Raw genomic sequence first — 19,580 nt, 5'->3', positions numbered from 1 at the left:
TTGTCAAATTTTTCTTCTTCTTCTTCTTCTTCTTCTTCTTTTGTTTTCCTTGCAGAAGTTATTTTTCGCACGACTTCAATTCTAGATGAATCATCTTTGTATTTCTGAATTAATAATAATATAAACTAAGTTAATAATTTAACATTTAAGTGTGAAAAAATGACATAGTAACTATATAAAACATATAGTTTCTATTATGCATCATACAGTAACTCTTAGAATTAATGATGGTAAGATATTCGCAGAATTGCAGATATAGTTATTGTTATAGTCATATAGTTATTGTCATAATAATATAGTCACTTATATTACTAATAACATAGAGACGAAAAAAAAGAACATAAAAAGAACAAAATGATAACATAGTAACTATTAAAAACATATAGTTACTATTATACATGATATAGTATATTTTAATATTAATGATAGTCATATATTAGCAGAGTTGCATATATAGTTATTGTTATGATCATATAGTTAATGTGATGATCATAACATAGTAACTCTTATTAATAATAACATAGAGGAAAACAAAGAACATATAAAGAACATTATTATATACATAATAACTATATCAAACATATAGTTACTATTATACAAGATATAATACCTATAAATATTATTCATGGTCATGTAGTCACATAGTTGCAGACATAGTTGGTGTGATAATAATATAGTAACTCTATCACTAAAAATATAGAATAACATCAAAAACATGCACAAAACATAATAAATTAAAATAGTAACTATTTAAAACATATAGTAACTATATAAAACATACAAATACTATTGAGGAAAATAAATATATGGTAACTAATCATGATAAAATAAACATATTACATATTTCAAACATATATATAGTAACTATATAAATACTATAGTAACTATTGAAGAAAATAAACATATGGTAACAAATCATGATAAAATAAACATAGTACATATTTCAAAAATATAGTAACTATGTAAAACAAATAGTAACTATATAAAACATAGGGACTATTATTATAATATAGTAACTATTGTACACATATAGTAACCATTATAATCATATAGCCACTATCTAAGAAGCGAACAAAAACATACTCTAAATAACATAGTACATAATGTAATCGTATAGTAACTATTATTTATCAAAAAGTCACTATAAAGTGTTCATAACATAATAACTATCTTAAACACATAGTTACTGTTTTAAACTTATAATAACTTTCTAAAAAATATAGTAACTATTTTAAACACATAGTTACTATTTTAAAGTTATAGTAACTTTTTAAAAAATATAGTTACTCTAAAAACTACTATTAATATAAACACAATGAACATTCCAGTGACTATTAAAAACACTATTTCGCAACATAAATTAAAGGTAACTATGTCATTTATATACTAACTATGTGAAACACTAACCCTAATTTCAACAAAACAACAAGCATTTCAAATCACTCAACAAAATAATAACTATTGTACACATATAGTAACCATTAAAATAATATAGTAACTATTGTACACATATAGTAACCATTAAAATTACATAGTACCTCTTTAAACCATATAGTTACTGTATTACTTATATAGTTACTATTTGAAATCGTGAAGTCACTGATCGAATTCGCGAAGTGAAAACGATATTTCAACAAAACACAAACATTAATGTCTCCAAAACAACAAATATTTTCAATTTTAAATAAAAATAGACTTAAATTCTTTAAAAAACAACAAACCGAGATGTGATCTCTAAAAATTCTTCCGAAGATTTGTAAATGAGTGCAAATTAATCGATTCGATTTCGGCAATGACGAACCTCCTTCTTGATCTACTACTTCCTCCAATTTTTTCTCATCTACTAGATCCAATTATAAGAATTATAAGATAATTACGAAGAAAATCGAACAAAACCTAGAAATTTGGGCCAAATTTTGAAAAGCATAGAGAGAAAATGAAGAGAGAGAAATGAAAGATAAATGAACATAGTGTAGATCTGAAATTTTGAAAAATAAAAAAGCTTAAAAGGTATATAAAGTGGGCTAGACACAAATCGCATTAAAACTCTACAGAACACATAGTAACTCTTTAAAACACATAGTTACTATAATACGCATATAGTTACTATTTAAATCACAAAATAACTGTCACGTGACAGTTACACATGTTTCCCATACAAATTACTCCGTTGCCCACGCTAAGTTAGCATGGACCAGGTTTATATTAGTGTAAATAAATTCTTTATTGTTTACACCGCCTTCATCTCCCCTTCACTTCAAATCAGATAAATGGTTGGGTATTCTTGTCATCCACTAATTTGTTCTTCTCTTTGTCTCTCCTTCTTCTACTACTCAATAGTTTCATTTCATCAATCTGTCAATCACGCCTTCCAATAATTTGCTTCTTGGAGAACCAATTCGTGTGGCCTCAACCCTTGAGTAATTTATGTCTGTAAGCTTTGTTCTTAACTTTTTCAAATCTGAATTGTATATTCGATCGTCTTTTAAGTTCGTTTTTCGAAATCTAAGATTATTTTGAATTAATTGATTTTGCAGTCGTTCTTCTTTGAAAAATGGGTGTGTTTGATTTCATTATATCATAACCGTATCATTTTATTTTCCGGTGTATCGCTGCACATTAATTACAGAGTATTAAATCATGAGAGATTGGAAGATGCATGTTCCATCACAAATTGTTATTTTGTTCTTCTATATCTTTTTTTTTATTTGTCTACTTGTGGTATTATTAGATTGTATATTGGGCTCTCTCTCTCTCTCCAAATTTCCTCTTATTATTTCTAAGAGCTAAATTGAATCCTGAGAGTAATAAATAGGTTTGTTGATTGCTGCAGAAAAGTAGCAGAAGACGAAGAGTCCCATTTTTATTGTTCATTGATATCAGTGGTAGTTTATTATTGCACTTGATTTGTAAATTTCTCTTAATCATTTTTTTTTATTTTGTTTTGCAGACTTATACGAGACAATAAAGAACAGATACTTGAAGATCTTCACACATTTTTAACATAATTTTGGTTGAATAGGATGCGAGATCATTTTTACCAATGACTGATAGATTTTGTAATATATATGGTGTATCGTTTTTATATAAGTTTTTTGTAATATACATGGAGCATTTTTGGGAATTAAAATAGAAAATTAGTTCAAATTATTGTATTTGATTCTTTCCAGATTTTTTATATAAAGTCCATTTTGACAACTAATCATGCACGAGTGTTCTCAAAGTTAGTTCAAATTATTTTATTTGATTATCTTTATAAAGTCCATTTGACGAACTGCCAATATTGTTTTACCAAGCATATAAAGAAGTTGCTTTCTATCTCAATATTAAAAAGGAAGTATATAGTACGCCTATGTACGGAAGATGTTCTTTATCTCAATATTTAAAATGAAGAATAGAGGACGGATGTGTACGTTAGGCGCGCTTTATTATAATGTATAGGAGACGGGTATGTATGTTAACCGTTTTATATTCCTTCTTCATTTTATGATTTTAGGAAGGGAATATAGAACGTTTATCTCTTATCACTGTACTTTATGACTAGGTATATAAAACGTTTCTTTTACCCGTTTTATAAACTTTATAGCGCGTTGAGTTGAAGAACGCCTCTAAGGCGTCCTATAAAGTGTATTTCAACAGTACTCTATACCCTTTTTTGTAGTAGTGGATCGTTTTCTTGCCCGGATCTCACCCATACATTTATAAGATTCAATGCCTTATCCACAAAGTGGCAACCTTGGTCTTTCCAAACCGGACCCTTAAACATTGTTTGGTGGTGACTCCTTCGAAATTAAAAAATTTACAAAACTCCGTAGGGAACACAAAAAAACACCCCTACAGTTCTAAATACATAACTTTTTGCATTTGAATCTAGACAAAGAATTTCATGACTTGATCCAAGTTCTTCAAGGAACGAAACTCGGTTTCGTCGACATCTGTTAGCTCAGTTGCACCCCTAGAGAGGATCCTTTTGACAATGTAGGGTCCGGCCCAATTAGGTATGAATTTTCCCCTTGGGTCTGTGACACTTTTTGAAGGAAATAATTCCCTTGGTCCAAGTATGCATTTAATGGTAAGTCTAATAAATGCGGTTCAGTATTAATTAACAAGTTAATAATTCAGTGAAATCAAGTGAACTGAATGCCTAGCTAGAGACCGCTTCAGTTCAAGTGGAATTAATGATATTAAATCCACGGCTTACTCTTGACTGAACCCGTAGGGTCACACAAATAGTACGTAAACGGATCAAGTATTAAATGGCATTAGATACTCCATCTATGGATATTCGGAATCGACGGATCTTGGTTTCAGTGGGAGCTGAGATCGTCAAAGGCAAATAATAAAATAATTCCGGAAACGGAAATATTAAATATTTGTTCGAAACGGAAATTAATTCCGGAATCGAAAATGTTAAATATTGTTCGTATCGGAAATGAGTTCCCGAATCGGGAAATTAATCGGAAGCGCGTCGTACGAATTAGCATCGGACGAGACTTGCTAGATGAAGGCCCAGCACGAAGCCAGGCCCGCGTCCAGCAAGCCAGCGCGCCACACAAGACAACCAAGGCCACGCCAGTCCCAGCGCAAGGCCAGGCCCAGCAGGCCAAGGCTGCCAGCATGGCTGCACGCGCAATGGGCTGCGATCATGGCTGCTTGCCTTGGCTGCGAGGCTCGTGTGGGCCGCAAGGCTTGCGTGGGCTGAGCGGCCGCAAGGGCTGTGCTCGTGTGTGTGTGTGTTTGTGTCCGATCCAAATCCTAAGTCAAGTAGGATTCGATTAATGATTGATTTCCTAATCCTAATAGGATAAATTAGTTAATAAGAGTTTTAATAAAATTCTAATTAAGCTAATTAGTTCCCTAGTAGGATTCCAATTTGTTTTCCATACCCCTATAAATATGTGATCCTAGTTCACAATTTATACACAAGTTTCAAGTATTCAAAGTGAGTTTTTGAGAGCAAAAATTCAGTCATATATTTGCCCTATAATAGCCGAATATTACTAGTACCTTGAGGGCGATTCTAGTTGGTCAATCTTAAGGTGGATCCGGACGTGCTGTGGACTTTCTACGGAGGGACGACACTTGGAGTCCTAAAGACTTGTTCTTGTTCGGTTCGAGCGCAGCTAGGGAGGGCACGCTACAAAGTGTATGCATCTGAATTATGCTAATTGTTATGTGGCAATTAATTTTGAATCCTGGCATTTATGGTTATTTCCGCATGATTTATATTCGTTTATATGTATCATAACCTAACAGTGGTATCATGAGCCTCTAATTAATTCCATCATAATTGCTTAACATGGTTAAATTTTACAAATTTGCAAAGAATTAAAAGGGGTGATTAATTTTCGTAATTGTTAATTAATTGCAAATTGCGTTTATTTAATTATATGTACGCAGTTTTTCGGCAGTTTCTTCGTTACTCAACGAAATCCAGTGATTTTTGTGTCAATTCCACATGTAAAAGGCATTCTAAAATTTTGACATAAAGACTATTTTTCGGCCGAACTCGGAATTCCCAAATTCGAAGTCTAACTATGACTTTTCGGAGGTTTTAGTTTTTCGAACGCAAAAGTTTGTAATTTTAAGATGTTAAAATTGAATATTTGCGATTCTTGTTGTTAAATCTTGAATTTTTGATTTACCTACTGTATATGTTTACCAAACACTAGTGGAAAAAACCCCTGTTGTAGCCCCCTTGTTGAGGGGGGCATACATAAGCGCGCCTCAATAGCTACTTAGTCAACGCGGGTCAAATATTTTACTATTCTATTGAGGCGGGCTTTTTTGCTGTTCGCTTCTACAGAAGCTGTTGAAGGGGGCTTTCCTTGCCCGCCTCAATAGAGAGAAGCTGTTGAAGGGGGCTTTTAATTGCCCGCCTCAATAGGGTCTAAGCTTGTTAATTATACAACCTAATTTGTAATTGTAATTAATTTGTTGAAATTCGAATAATTTAGAATTTGATTTGATTTTCATAATTAATTGAGGATTTAATTAGGTATCCATGATTAAAAACCACCATAAAAATTGTTAATTTATGATAAATTTTAAATTTTTATGACCTAGATTTGAATCCATGATAATCGGAAATTAATTGATTAATAAATTTTCGATTTTTCGCCCTAAAATTATGAAATTAATATGATTTATTAATTTGTCATTAATTTTGAACTAAAAATTTTAATTTTTTATGAAAAACGCTCATAAAAGTTGCACGCACAAAGCAATGGACGCTACGTGTTACCCTTAAGGGGTGTTGTATAGTGCGGGCACGCGACAACGAGAAGGGGAACTCGTCGCCCGTGCGGTATGAATGCAGCGAGCAATATAGCATGGCGCGCGCGCGAGGCATTGGTGCTGGCCGTGTGTGCTGTGCGATGGGCGATGGGCGACAAGGCAAGGCATGAGCGAGCAGTCGCGTGTGGGCAGCGAGCATGCTGCGCCACAGCGCGCACTGCCTCGCCAGCGAGCGACGGCTCGCGCCAGCGAGCGATGGCTCGCGTGCAGCGAGCGATGCCTCGCGTGCAGCGAGCGATGCCTCGCCAGGAAGCTGCTGCGATGCGAAGCGAAGCGGGCGAGCAGGCTGCGCGCAAGCGTGGCTTGGCTTGCTGCGTTTGCGCGTGGCTGTTGCTAGTCATGCATGCCGAGCGATCAGTCGAGGGGCGCTGCTGCCTCGTGCCCTCGACGGGGCTTCGGCGCTAGCCCAAGTTCCTCGTCTTGTTACGATTGATACGTTTTTATTTTAATTTTAGATTTTCAGTTCGGAAATGATTTTAATTAACTTTAAAATTAATAATTTGAATTGTTTTCTCGGAATTTAATTTTGATTATTATAATTATTATAAATTTTAATTTTTATACTAATTATTTTACTAAAATTAAAACCTTGAATTAATTTAAATTTAATTGTTTAATTCAACTGAAAATAATTTAAAAGGGGATTCAATTATAATTTTATATGAGTTTTAAATTTTAATTAAACTTGTATGTTTCCGGTTAGACTAGAAATACATTTTTATGTTTAAAATTAGTAAAGCATATAAAGTTATTGGTTTAAGTGGGAGCCTTTAGTCATAAACTCTTGATTAGGTCTACAATCCTTTAAGGTTAAAACAACTTGATTAGAATTAATAAGGACTGAATAATTGGTAGATTATTGGTGCCCTTGATTAATTGCTGCAAATATTTATGTGATGCATAACATGTGTTTTACTAACCAGCTATGTGGGCCATTCATGATAATGAATGGTTGAATGGTATATATTGTATATGTACTGTTTTGCAGGTTAATGAAAGTGACTAGTATGGCCCAAATAGTATAGAAAATATGGTCTGCGTACCATTAATTTGAATGTAATATTGGTCTAAAGTACCAAATTTTATTGCTTTTAAATATGGTCTGCGTACCATCAAATAGTTGTAATTAGTTTAATTATAGCTTATCCTATTTGAAGAAAATGGCGCCTCCCATGGTGAAATTCAAGACGGAACTTCCAATCCATTTTCAAGACGGACTTTGAAGTTGAAGCTTCAAGATGAAGTCGGGCCATACTAGATCACATTTATATCTTATGCATGTTTTAAGTTATTTATTGCATTAAATATGTCTTAAATTATGCATGAGATTGTGGCTTGATTATGTTGCATGATTAAGGATTCTAGTTCACTTAAAATCTAACCAACATAGTAAGAGCCTTAAGTTCCAAACTTTAAAAATTGAGTTAAAAGGTGCCATGCCAAAATAACACTTATTTGGATAACCTTTACATCAATCAAGTAATAGTTTTACGCTCAGCGAGGTGTTACTTATTGATCCTAAAGGGGTAAAGTACACAAAATAATTGTGAGTACATGTTAGTTTTGATGAAACCCAACGATATAAGTAAGGAGTCCTTTTATGTCGTGGCAAAATTGATAGGTTTACCTAATAAGTTCTTAGACGTACCTATTAACCAAGAGTAGTTTCTAGACTATTAGCAAAAGGCTTTTGCTTACCTAAAAGATTTTAAAATTGAGTCTAAATACATAATGTTCTTAATTCTTCAATGGTTTTAGGGTCTTGGAATAATTTTATTCACACCTTCCAGAACAATAAATTCGAATAAAATGCCAATAACTTGTTTAAATTGCATGATTGCTTTAATTTTCAAGTTATTACTCATGATAAATTTTTAGACTTTGCATGCTTCAATGTATGTTTTAATTATTGTTTATAATTAAATATCTTGCACTGCAGTAAATCCTTTTAGAAAGGTAACAGTAAATTTCATCGATTGGTAGTGAATCCAAGAACGATTCACGAAAATGAGAGAAAATGAGCAATTTAAAATGTACGTTTCTTATAGCGACTTTTATGGTTGTTTTCGAATATCAAAGTCGAATAGAAAACCGATTGGTGCTTGTGAATTCAAAATACAATGTAGTTTTGAGAACATAAAGCATTGAGTTTAAACGCTCAGCTTTACCAATGGTTAACAACCTAATATCTTTTTCCATTTAATTCTTGAATGAGTCTAGTCCCTAGACATTCGAATAGATCGATGCTTAGAGAACTTTAGAAGCTTCTGGTAAGATCATCTAGTTGAAACAGAATATTCAATAGAAATAAAATGGTAAGAACTCAGTTGGAGTGACATTGGACATGTCTAAACAAAGTATAAAAGTCAACACTAAAGAATTCAATTCTTAAGACTATAAGAAAGGGTACAAGAAATAGGAAAACAAGGAACAAATGAAAGGAATTTACGATTCCGTTTCTACCTATAAGTTTATGTTTAAAGAGAAGTGACCTAGAAATCAAACTTCCTTGGTATCATATACCGCTTGAGGTTCTTACTTCGGTAATAACTCAAACAATGGAAGCTAGGCTACACTAATGACCTACAAGTGAGAAATGAAGCATGGCAATGCTACGTTAGTTGTAAGGTCATCTGGTTTGTTGTAAGTCCTTTCAAGGCTGGAACTTAATGGCTATTTTGTTCCATAATCAGCATACCTAAATTTCTGTTTCAAACACAGAAAGACTCACATTCAAGAAAAACAAAAACAATGTGTGTTTGTTTATTTGGATGAAATGGTCATTTACGGGTTGAGTCAATATGCTTGATTAAAAAAAAAAAATCTTTAACAATAAGAACTTTACTAGGTTCAAATCAATCTCTTGATTTGAGTTCCACAAACCTTTAACGTTGTTGCTTAGACCATGTCAACAAATTAACATTCAAAAGCTCTATTTTTATGGACTTTTGAAATTTGATTGAATTCTAGATCATTCAAGACAAGCTAAGTCTTACTTGTTGAAAGTAACAAAAGATGTGAACTATTGTTAGAACGCCTAGACAATAGAGTTCAAAGCTAAAGAAAGATTTTTATGACTTTATTATTTCACACGGTTTTGAGTGAATATTGATTTATTTACTCAAAGTGATATAAATTTGAATCTGTTTGGCTAGTTCAAAGATTCAGAAGTATAAAATCCACATGGCAAGAAATCATAAAGATCTAGGTTAGATCATGACGATGATTACTTCAAGACCAAGAATGATCATCAATGGTTGTGTGTTGTAATTTCACGATCTAGCTCCATAAGATATGGCATATCTAAGTTGGAATGGTCGAAGTCAATTAGTACTTGATTCGATCAATGATGAATCATAAAGACTTTTCCTATAATTTCTAAAACAAAATGCTCAACTTCCACCAAACTAAACCAAATTCCTCAAAGCTATTGAAAAGTAATTTCAGGATATCTTTTCAATTAAATATATCTAAAGAGTTGCTAAACTCAGTGGGAGTTTAGTGTTTGTTATTCAACAAACTAAGGCCCAAGTATAGATATATGTTTCATTGTGATTTATTCAAATGAGACACAAGGGTATTGTTTCTACCATGAATTTTTGAGAACATAATGTTTGTTTGCTCGAAATAATGTCCTTTTGGAGATTCGTTTCCAAAATGACAAGTGGGAGAAAATAGACCTCGAAAGTCTTCGAGGCGAACAACAAACATAAACGGACATTTCGGAGGCTTTTCGAAGTTCTTTAGAAAATCCGAACACGTATTCTTTAAGGACTTTAGAAGTGGCTTTAAAGAATAGACCTCTCTTAGAAGACTTTAAAAGTGCTTCAAGGTGAACGAAATATTCAAAGGACTTTCAAGTGCCTATTGATATTATATTGTTTGATGTTCTATACCCAAGTAGGCATAGAGTTCAAGTCACTGAAACTATGAGATTCTTCTATTAGATAGTGAAGAAACATAGAGTTCAGGTCAATGAAACTATGAGATTCTTCTATTAGATAGTGAAGAAACCTACAACTTGCAGTCAAACTATTATCATGTAGATTAATAAGTTTGTGACTCGTAAGAAAGCTATGATGAAACCCTTCCCTAAAATGGTTAGAGGCCATATATAGACTCAAATATTTTTGATGGTTAAAGGCCATAAAACATACTCAATGTTTTGATGAAAAAATTAACATTTTGTTGATTTACAAGAATTTGTGTTCACACACAAAGCTAGATTAGTTGCTAAAGGTTACAAGCAAATTCACGGCGTGGATTTTGTTGAAACCTCATGCATAATCGTAACGTCCAAGTCTATAAATCAAGCAATGATTGCATATTGGTACATATGGCAATTGGATGACAAAACGTATTCCTCAATCAAATGTTGGAATAAACTATGTACATGGCATGTCATAGGATTTGTGGATCCAAATAAATGCTTGAAAAGGAAAGCTAGCTTATGAAATCTAAGTACAGATTTAAGCAAGCAATTGGGAATTAGAACTGTATTTTAGTGAAGCTAAATTTTAGTTACATAAAATGTACATGATTCTTATAGATATATAAGAAGTTTAGTGGGAGTACATAAAACTTAATTGGTCCTATGTGTATCACACACATGTGTCTCTATTGTGAAATAACATTCAAATGCTAATGACTTAGATTTGAAATTATTCATAAATGATGGACCAAGGAGAAACTTAGTATATACTGGGTATTAAGATCTATTTACAAAGATCTTATGATATTGTTTTGGATTAAGTAATGGCATCAAACACGAAAGACTCCATTGGAGATATTCGACCCATATGAATAAATCTAAGTAAAGAATGTTTGAACTATGTATAAGCATTTACTAAGTTAAACATCAAAGGATCCAAGTGAGATTCTTAAACCTGTATTATATGTCAAAGCATTTAGCTGGATTCAGTATCTACTGAAATTGAATGAGCTAAAGTTACATGAATAGAATTCAATTGAGAATAATTCTGCAAAAAGAATTTATCATGTATGATATAATATGAGGATCGCCAAAAACGTATTGGCTTTAAGCATAACGAACATATACCAATCTTTATTGATCTACTGAAGATCAACTAGATTGAGATCAAGAAAAACTTATGGTACTTGAAAAGGTACATAGGAATAGTTCTTGATTCAAGGAAATAAAGATATGCTAAATAGTTGATGCTACACGCATAAACACTGGCAAAGGATCAAGCAAGATCCCTTTGGAGTTAACCATTGGAAAGGACGAGCTACAGAGCATCGTGTTTTGAAATGGCAACATGGGTTGGAGACCATGAGTTGTTACGTGGGAAATATTAATTTCTATATTCTAAGATACAGCTGGAAAGTCTTCCACATATATGTGAACTGCTTGGATAAGCAAATTCAAACAAAGCATCACTAGCAACCTATACAGTTGAAGTAAAAGTACTTATTGCCTAAGAAGCAATAAAACAGGGTTGTTTATGTTAAAGAGTTCTTCACTGAACTTGGGTAGATCACATGTCTGTTGACTTAATGGTTCTTCATTGCAAAATGCGTAGAACCATTATTGTATCAAGAAAGACTAGATCACAAAATAAACATACTCAAAAGATCTTATCATCTATCTCGAAGAACATTCGATGAAAAGGATATTAAGATTGGCAAAGAATGATAACTAAACCTATGCAACAAGTGAGAAACAACACTCACATTGTGGCACTAAAAATCAAGCATAGCTTTGAATTCCATTAATTATTTTAAAGATGGATTCGAGGCCCATGGTTGTAAAACATTGGGGTTGAACATTTATCATATATGAAATGTATTTTCATATTCCATTTAATATTGGTTTAGTATTAAATGATGAGTCCCTTCAATTTGACGATATATTCAAGATAGACTGTCAGGACCAGTCCTGTGACTAAGAAATGTCTATCAAGTGAACTTGAATGTCAAAAGTTGAAAATGGTCCCTGGTCGGAGTTTTCTATAAAGATGGACGCATAGAAAACGTTAGACGACTTGAATGTAAGATGACTAGTAGTTCTGTTTCTTGAACTATGTGTGATGTTGCCTAAAATAAACGCCACCTAAGCTAAACCGTAAAGGCCCATTAAGAAAGCCTAAAAGGCCTTCCAGAAGGCCTTGAGGCCCTCTTACTCAGAAGGGACCCATTTCCACTAATTACAAGAAACCCAAAACAATTAATAAGCCCGCCAGGCTCAAATCAATCCCCCAGTATTTACGCAAGACACGTGTCCTGATCTTAAGAAACTATCCAATTAATGCAGGACCAGCTCCCAAGAAACCCTAGCACTATAAATAGTGCAGATCCCTAGGTAAAAGGGACAATCAATTCATTCCCACCAACTTAGCATTAACTTTGCTCTGCCCTCTCTCTACAAATTATTTCTCTCTCTAGCATATACTTACTTAAGCATCGGAGGGAATATTCCTACGAGAATATTCTTGTTTTGCAGGTTGCTAGAAGTTCATGCCAGGTCATACTTGATACCTCCGAGAAACGCGTGACACGACATCACCGTAAAAGATCCCACAACATTTGGCGCCGTCTGTGGGGAGGTATAGTATCATGGCCGAACTACACTCTGACAGAGAGTAGGCTGGTGAGGGAGAAGAGAGGCGGCCTCTCGAAAGGAGCCAACGACACATGGAAGAAGCCAATCGAATCGCAAATGCAGGAAACACACCACGTCGGGTGCAGGAGGCTGAGGTGGTTGTAGAAGAAGAACCAATGACAGAGGCGTCTCCGCCAGGCGGCCACCTAAGCCCCAGCGTCCGAGACGCCGTGCTAGATGCGAATCTAGACTTGCCGGTCTCGGTGGGATCTTTACGCGAGATCTTAGCAAGATTCCAACAGCAAATGAGTCAAACCTTTCAACAGCAGATGAGCACCACATTGCAAGATGAAATTCGGAAAAATATGCTAATCTACAGCGCTGAGAGGACGGCTCCACAGAGACCCCTCAGCCTAGGCGTCAATCGGATAAGCAGAATGCCACTCAGATCCAACGTATGAAGGGCTGGAGAAGGCTCTCGTCCACAAGCTAGCAGGGGAGTCAGCCCTGTGCCTGAGCCCTCGGGAAACGGCCGCGATCCTCCTACTTTCTTACCTCGAAGGGACCCGGTCATACGACCACCGTCTAGGGGAAGCCCACCAGCCGTCTTCCGGCCCGCCTCAAGGCGTCAAGAACATTATGAAGCTGAATCTGAACTATCAGACTTTGGGTCCACCCCTGTGATGGAAGATCCTCCATTTTACCCCTCTACTCGAGGACAGACCCAGATGACGCCCAACAGGGTAAGCTTGCGCCCCCGCCTGCTATCCAACCGTTGTGAACCAACTTATCATATCCAGCAAGGGTTTAATAATCTGACGCTAAGGCACATGAGTACCCCCTTCTCCGAAGAGATCATGAACGCCCCGAAGGAACCCAAGGTAAAAACTCCTACCATTGAAGCCTATGACGGGACCACCGATCTTGATATGCACTTAGTCGCATACCGCCATCACATGTATGTTCAAGGAACCAATGAAGCCACTTGGTGCAAATACTTCCCGGCCACTCTCAAAGGAGTGGCGTCTAAGTGGTTTGAACGGCTGCCCCCAGGGTCAATTGCCTCTTTCAACGAACTACAAACTTTGTTCTCCACAAGGTTCATGGCACACAAGGAAGAATGGAAAACAAGCATGCATTTGGGACGGATCCAACAGGGGAAAGATGAATCCCTAAGAAGCTATGTGAAGCGTTTCAACTTAGAAGCCGGACAGATCCCAGACTTGCCCGATGGCGTCTCCTTTGATAATTTTATCAGAGGATTGAAGAAGGGATCCTTTAAGTTTGATCTGGTTAAGAAAAGCGTGAGGACTATGGCCGAAGTCTTGGACGAGGCCGAAGCATTTATCCATGCAACAGAAATATGCAGCGCGTCAAAGGAAGGAAGGATTGGAGAAACAACAGACTCCTCCGGAAAGAAAGATAAAGTGGACCGAAAAGCCCCACGAGTAAATGGCACATAGGCCCTCTCAAAAGAGCATGATACCAACTCTCCTGGGCACAAGAGAGAACGTCCGCAGGAAAGGGAATATTGAGTATAACACAGATCTCCTCACAATACTAAAAGACGTCGGAACAAGGTTTGACCTTGAACGGCCTTTCCCCATGAAATCTCCTGCTGAGAGTCGAGATCCCAAGTTATATTGCCAGTTCCATGAAGACATAGGACATGAAACTAAGAATTGTAGAAGCTTGAACAGGGCTTTAGACGGCCTAGCCTCCAAAGGACACCTCAAGAACTACTTACAGAAGAATGCTCATGGCTTTGGAAAAAACCAATACAAAAAGAACAAGTCACCTGCCTCACCTACGGAGGGACAACACAGCGACGGAGGGTTTGTAGCCGTCATATCTGGAGGACCAGCCGCTGGAGGACCCACCATGAGGGGACAGAAAGATTATGCTCGCCGCCTAGGACAAGTAATGCTGTCGGCAAAGTCACCTATGGATCCATTCCGACGGATAGAGATATGTGAGTCAGATGGTGGACGAATAGCCACTCCGCATGATGATCCTCTTGTGGTCGAATTCAAGATATCCAACATGAGAGTCAAACGCATTCTAATAGACACGGGAAGCTCGTCCGACATAATGAGCCTAGAATGCCTCAATCGCCTAGCGCATGATCCCAAAACCATCGAAAGTATTCACTATCCCATCATTGGCTTCGGAGGGAGCATTATTCACCCTGTGGGCGTCATCACTCTGCCGATTCGAATTGGGGATAGGAAAAATGGACGAAGGATGGAGGTGGACTTCCTGATTGTTAAGGACTTGACTGCATACAATGTCATCTTGGGAAGACCCACCTTGAACAAGATTAAAGCTGTAGTTGTCACCCATCTGATGCTTTTGAAGTGTGTGTGCAATGATGGAGTGATAGGCACCATACATGGAGACCAACAACAGGCTAGGGACTGTTATCTAACGACCCTCAACCCGTCAGCATGGAAGCAAGATTCTGCCGAAGTCAGAGGCAAAAGAAAGCATGAAGACGAACTGCTAGCCGCCAAGGAGAGTAAACCCGCCCAAACAGGAACGGTCAAGATTGAGGAAAGTGGCTAAAAATATAATGTCATTAGGTTAACTATTGTACCCAGAGCCTACAAAATGGCCTAGCTATTGTACTAGAGCCCACAAAACGGCCTGTAAATGCCCGCCTAAGATGCGGTGAATTTAGCTTGCAATTTAGTAAATGAATATTTTCTTATCTGACAAATACAAGTCTCAGTTAAACCCTTTAAAAACACTAAGGGGTGGAGAAACCCACAAGAAAACAAACTCTAAATGGTGGCGTCAATATTTACTAAATAAACGACGACCCTAAAAATACCCTGTGCTAATAAACATAAAAGACTCGACAAAGAAAAGATATCCAACATGACGCCTCCTCCTTGGAAGGCGCCCAAAAAAAAAAAAAGAAAAAAAAGAAGACTCAACAAGAGTAGACATTCAATATGAGGCCTCCTCCTTGGAAAGCGTCTAAAAAGACTAATCGATTGACGGCCTGAGAAGTGGCCTAGATTAGCGCTTCAAATTAGGCTGATCACCTAAAACACCGAGGTTCCCGTCCATCAAATGGACCCATAAAGAATTCCTAAGAAATCAGTAACGAACTGAAATGGAACTAAAATAAAACAAGTGCACGAAGGCACAAAATGTTTATACATGCGCTCATGGCGCACACAAACCAACACAAATAAATGCCAAGAGGCATCAAAGTTATTACAAACGCCCACGGCGTCATTCAAACCAACTGCATAAAAGGCCGCTCAAGGATGAGGGGCGGTTGAACTCTCGTCCTGGACGTCCTGGCCTTCAGGGGAGTTCACTTCTTCCTCCTCCATGTCCACATCCTCCCCGTCGCTAACGAACTCGGGGGGATCTAAGCCTAGGCGTCTAGCCGTCGAAACGGCCATCTGGTAGGAGATGCGACGTTTGAACCAGGAAAAGTCCTTCCCGTCCATAGACTGATCCCACGCCTTTTGGGCGCTCTCCAAAATGGACTCTTTGCCTAATTTGAAAGAGCTCGCTGCCTCTTTGCGCACGGCTTTAATCTCCCCCTGCATAGCCTTGAGCTGACCCTCCAGGAAGTTCACCTTGGATGAGAAATTAGTCACCCGCTCCGAGACGGAGGAGTACTCCTTTCTCAGCATGGCCAACCTCTCCTCATGCTCCAGCAATTTCTGTTCGTAATTCTGGGCGTCCTCCTCAGCCTTCTTCAGAGCATCCGTTTCAGACTTAATCTTCGCATCCGCGTCCACGTTGATCAATCTGGCCGTCCTCTCAGCATAGATCTCATGATTATCAATCTGGTCCTTATGCTTGAGCATCTAATTATGCATATCGAAGCGATAATTCCTACTCTCGACACAGCGGATGAAGAGCTGCCGAAAACAAAATAGAGTTAGCAAAATAATAATAATAATAATAATAATAATAATAATAATAATAATAATACCCAAGAGAAAAAGAAGACCAGGAATAAGTGTCTTACATCAAGTACGAGGGACTGAATGGACCCAAAGAATCCCAAGTCAATCCTGGGATGTGACCTCACATACTCCTCAGGAATGGCCGCATACACGTCCGAAAGGATCTTATCCTTCGCCTCTGAGCTAAAACCGTAAGAAGGGGGGATGCTCGCCACCTCAGCACACCGCATCCGTTTGAACATATCAACTAAACCAAACGTCAAGATATCAAACACCATGCAAATATCGAGTTGTCATGACATATTAAAAGTATAGAAACACTAACCAATCGACGAAGCCATAGGAGGCATGGAGGCATTATCAGTAGAAGGAGTGTCAGCCTCCTTGCCCTTACCCTTGTCCTCCTTGGACGAGGTGGTGGCTTCAACAACCTCAGCCTGGTCGGCCGCTACTTCGTCAGCAGCCGCTCTGGCAGCGGAATCTCCTTCGGTGTTCACCTGGGGAGAGACTTCCTTATGCTCAGATGGAGGAATGGACGCCTGGTTAAGGAGAACCTCTCCCCCAACTAGAGGAGCATATGGTTTTGACACCGACGGCTTTACTGCAGCATCGGCCGTACCCATCTTCTTAAAGAAGGGCCGCTTTGGCTTAGGAGCCACCGTCGAAGAGGCAGGACGCTTCTTCGTAGCTGACGAATTCAAGTGGGCTCCTAAAAACTGTAAAAAGTCAGCGACCAAGTCGAAATCTGAAAGAAATACCTTGGCGACGTCACCAGAGGCACCCTCGTCGGACTTCTTGGAGGAGTCCTTCTTCTTGGCTTCCACGGCCTTGAGAATGTCCTCGGTGTATACCTCGGACAGCCAAGCGGGTACGTCCACTATGCCCTTGTCCTCGGAGGATAAACGATCCATGGCAGAATCTACAAAACCAAGGGTTAGTAGAAGAAAAAAAGAAAAACGATGTTGAGTGAAAGTCTATGGAAAACTACCTCTACTTAAATAGGAACAAAGACCGACGGCCGAAAGAAAGACTATGTTGGTGAACTGGCCTACATGGGGAAGCCAAGCATTAGGCACCCACGCATGACTCTTTGACGACAGCCGATACATCTCGGCCTGGAACAAGGGCTTTATGAGTCCCCAATCCCTTGACGAAAGGCGGGGGAAGGCGTCGTCTCTAGATAAATAACGGGGCCGACGGTTCCACCTAGAAAGACGCCTTGAAAGAGAGAGGTCTTCCATTCGAACAACAGACCACTTCTTCCTCCACCAAACCCAGCTAGAGGTCTTACCCACCACCGTCTTATATCCCCCACGGCTGTAAAGGGTGAACCATCCCTGGGGAGAGCGAGAGGAAGGGGCAATAACTACAAGACGAAGGAAATCAGGAAAAGAAGGGGTGATGCCGCTCAAAGCACATTTGGCAATAAATCCAAAAACGTTTGCCCAAGAGTTAGGCGTCAGTTGAGCAAGGCCAATATCATACCCCTCCAAGACGTCCATCACAAAGGGATGCAAAAGAAATCTAAGACCCAATCTAAAGGCAGCAGTATAGACAGCAACCTCTCCCTGAGAGAGTTGGTCCACAGAATCATGGGGTCGAGGGCTCCTAAGACTAAAACTTGGGGGCAGAAGCATAAAACGCTCAAAGTCACGTCCCTGCTCCCTCAGATACCTCAGCCATTTCATGCTGGGAAAGATGTCAGAAGGAAACAAATTGACATCCTCCTTCCCCCGAACCATAGGAGGAAGATTTTTTGCAAACTCCTCGTCCGAAGAACTAGAGGAGTCATCTTCAAAATCCTCGCGCGGAACGCGAGGACGGCAAGCCACATTTTTCCTTCTCCTAGAAGAATGTGCCGTTCTTACGGCCCTGTCTCCTGTATTAGGAGAGGAGCGGACTCCACTCCTATCTCCTTGGGACGGGTTCGAAAAAGGAACCCTATCGTCCCCCTCTCGCGGTGCAGCCCATGCACGCACGTTGGCTGTTTGCCTAATACGAGCCATGCCGTCCTGCATAAGGAACAGGACGTCTGACTTTAGCAAAAGAAAGAAAGAAATGGGCGTCATAACCCACAAGACGCCTCCCCAGGACACTATAAACGATAAAAGAAAGGAAACCCATAAGCATGCAGAAAAAAAGAGTTTTGATAGAGAACTTACCAGAAAATGATCAAACTGATGAGAAGTCTGGGCAAATCTTCTAAATCCTCAAGAACACAGAACAAGAATCCAAGAACACTCAAACAGAAGCACAAGCAGATCTTTGGCAAATCGAATTCGCTTTCTCTCTCTAGGAAAATTGCTCTGAGGTAACGAAGGGAAAATGAGAGAAGTTCTGAAGGTTTTAAAGGAAAAACTAAGCTTTGAAAAGCCCTCACACGTGGCACGTTCCCAGAACAAGCAGCCTACCCCACATGGGCGAGGGGCATCCTCCTTGAGGGGCAAATGATGTGGCCTAAAATAAACGCCACCTAAGCTAAACCGTAAAGGCCCATTAAGAAAGCCTGAAAGGCCTTCCAGAAGGCCTTGAGGCCCTCTTACTCAGAAGGGACCCATTTCCACTGATTACAAGAAACCCAAAACACTTAATAAGCCCGGCAGGCTCAAATCAATCCCCCAGTATTTACGCAAGACACGTGTCCTGATCTTAAGAAACTATCCAATTAATGTTGGACCAGCTCCCAAGAAACCCTAGCACTATAAATAGTGCAGATCCCTAGGTAAACGGGACAACCAATTCATTCCCACCAACTTAGCATTAACTTTGCTCTGCCCTCTCTCTAC

The 19,580-nt window shown here is 38.3% G+C and overlaps 1 long non-coding RNA gene across 1 annotated transcript; it reads left to right on the top strand.

The window, feature by feature from the left end:
- The first annotated feature begins 2,132 nt into the window (after nt 1-2,132).
- Nucleotides 2,133-3,150, top strand: LOC110797593 (uncharacterized). The gene is made up of 2 exons (XR_002535875.2): nt 2,133-2,433; nt 2,951-3,150. It is a non-coding gene; the product is annotated as an uncharacterized lncRNA (long non-coding RNA).
- The last annotated feature ends 16,430 nt before the right edge of the window (nt 3,151-19,580 follow it).

Source organism: Spinacia oleracea, chromosome 4, assembly GCF_020520425.1.
Source record: "Spinacia oleracea cultivar Varoflay chromosome 4, BTI_SOV_V1, whole genome shotgun sequence".
NCBI classification, from domain to species: Eukaryota; Viridiplantae; Streptophyta; class Magnoliopsida; order Caryophyllales; family Amaranthaceae; genus Spinacia; species Spinacia oleracea.
This window is presented reverse-complemented; position numbering and strand designations above follow the sequence as displayed.